Below are 3,068 nucleotides of genomic sequence, written 5' to 3'. Positions count from 1 at the left end.
TCTCAGTTTCACAGATTCAAGACCATTCATATGTAAGACAATGGCATCAGCCCCCAGCTAATCTGAGAAGCCTTTCCAGTTTCCATAATACTTTGCTTACTATTTTGTTTCTCTCATCCGTTTTCAATAAAAAATCGAGGATACCATACTAACCTATTATTTGTTACCTTATCTGAGTAAGGACAGTATGTTACCAGAAACTATTCTCAATTTTGGGATAGTTAAGTTATAGTCTTATTTATTTGAATTTTTGTATGTCTATCATAAACAAAGAAGAAGAATAAATCTCTCTACACTCCAGACACCAAGACTAGAGTTCATTTTCTCTCTATACGATATAGCAATATATGATCCTCAACATACATACACTCCACTATTCTCCAATCACAAAACCAAGCCAATATTTGGCTCAAAAAATACCTGAACTCTAATTAATACTTTTAAAGCATCACCTCTGCATCTCAAAAAAGAAAATAAAAGACATCACCCCAGCCTCTGAATGTTGATTTCTTACAAAAATACAAACAACAAAGAAATGAAACCCAACTTTTCATTATCCTCATTCTCAGGACAACCAATGAGAGCAAGAAAAATGATAATTATAAAATCAAGAACATAAACAATAAGTGAAAAAAGAACACGAAAATCAAAGCCAGTAATTCCCTTTGCTCTGTCTAAAAACAAAACAAACATATAATTGATGCTTTCCAGCCACAACAATAGTTCAGTACATTTGGCTGAAATTTAATGTTATGGAAGGATTACTGATAATAGCACCAAACCACTTCAAACTTCATTAAAACCAGCATCAAAAGATAATTCCTTGGTGAGATCAAACAACTTAAGATAATTCAGAAGTGGGTTCTTAGTCTTATGTTGTGATCAGATTTCAAAAATCCTACATCATTATCCATTATCAAAACCAAGAACCATGAGTCTCCAGCAATTAAAAGAGAGACTTCATTCTCGAAATCCTCTAAAGGTACAGAACATAGTAATACAGAACAAGGTAGCATCATAAGCCTATTAATGTGAGAAATTTTAAAGTGCCAAGTTAACAAGCTACCATGCTCTCAACTTGACATAAAAATAAGCTCACAAAAAATCACAATAAAATCCAAACTGCAAGCATTGCACACAACAAGCATAAGCATGATTCAAGTTAGATCTGAAAGAATAGAATCATTTTTTTATCAATAGATAATTAAGATAATTATATGCAACTAAATACTTGGTAACATTTATAGAGGGTTTAAGGTGATAAAAATAATTTCAAAGCAATTAATGATCCGGAATTAAGACATCTCTCACATTTAATAGCAGTGAGAATAGAAATTATTTAGTCAAAACCATGAAGAGAAGATAGCGTAAAAGTGAATTACACGTCCAGGAGACTAGATGATTTCTTAAGAGAACACACAATGAGCACCTCCATTCCTATGAGGTGTTTATCAAAATTAATAGCTACTAAAATAAAATGCAATTTAAAAGTTCTTCCACATACTTTATAACATAGTTTTCCTTGACCATATTAAAGTAGAGTAGAATCATTTTAGCCACTTTAGACAAAAAAAAATCACCACATTCAACAACATACTATTAACACAACAAGAAATCAAGCAAGCATGGCACAAAAACTTGACATAAGTCATATCATTATACATTATGAAGCAAACATCTAACCAGGTTGTAAGCGAAGACATGTCAACCAAATATTATGCTCGATGTAGTCTTAAAGCTTTCTAATGCAATGAAATTCCCGCCAACAAACTAAACTACCAATTCCCAAGATCAAGTTACTAACAATTGATTAAGACATAAAGTGATGCAACAACTACAATATATTTTATCTTTTTCATTCTTGCTAAAATAAAATTTTATTTTTGATCAAGGAAAACAAGCTCCAAAAATTCAATAACAACAAAAATAGAAGTAGAAACTCTTCAGTTAGGTAAAATCAAGAAAATTAAAGGAGAAACTATATAATGAAAAGTAAAATCATGTTAATTTCAAGGAGAAACCATGACCCTGAAATTTTCATAGTATTAAAACAAAAGTGACCTTCCAATTTGAAATTCAAGTTATAAATGCTAACCCAAATGCTGAAAAACAAAATCATAAATACAAATTAAAAAAATAAGGCTTGCTCTCTAATAAAAAATCAGTTCTATTGATACTAGTCTCAAGAATTACATGCTATAAAGTCTATTGTTTACTTGGTAAATTATTTTATTTTGAAAAATAAACCAATCATAAACTAAGCAAAGTGATAGAAGTCAAAGATAAATTAAAGCATAGTATTTACATCAAGTAATATTTGATAGAAATTGTTCTTTTGTGCTGTTCAGATCAGAAAGCTAATAGCCCAAAAGATAGCATTGTGTTAAACAATCTAAAAACACAAAAGAGAAACAATAAGCTAAGAGATGAACGAAGAGAAAATTCCACTGCCAAACAGAGTATCCGCTATCGCTGAATTCCAAGACCACTAACAATAGAGATACAAAACTAAAAATTAGCTTATAGGAAAAAAAATCAAAAATAGAATAGAGCTTCATCTATTTTTGTAAGCAATTAGTAGATTGAAGCAAACAAAGTTCAAAAATAGATCCCACTTTTTAATTATCTTTCATTCCAATACAAAATAGCAAATTAAACTCATAGACACGCTTCAACCATTATCAAATATAACCATTAGAAATAAGTAAGCAATCCAATTCACCAACATGCATTACAGTAGTCATTATGTATAGTAAGTACGCATATGAAACCATTAATATGTTTATCAGAAAAGCTCTAGTATGCTTTAAAATAAGTTCTACAAGCAAATAATATTATATCAAGATCCTTAAAAGAAACTAGAAGGCAACACAGAGACAGATGAAGTGAACCAGCAACAAATTTTCAGTAGTCCATATAATATATTCAAGAATTTCATTCTCTGCATTTCATGAAATCACCACAAGCATTTAAATTAAAATGTATAAAAACTCAATGGGTAGGACATTCAAAAATCTTTAGGTACAAGAAAACTCGATAAATAATTAACATAGTATAAAGACCTTACC

The sequence above is a fragment of the Humulus lupulus genome, chromosome 2, assembly GCF_963169125.1.
Source record: "Humulus lupulus chromosome 2, drHumLupu1.1, whole genome shotgun sequence".
Lineage (NCBI taxonomy): Eukaryota > Viridiplantae > Streptophyta > Magnoliopsida > Rosales > Cannabaceae > Humulus > Humulus lupulus.
The sequence above is the reverse complement of the archived record's forward strand: the minus strand, read 5'-3'. Positions refer to the sequence as shown.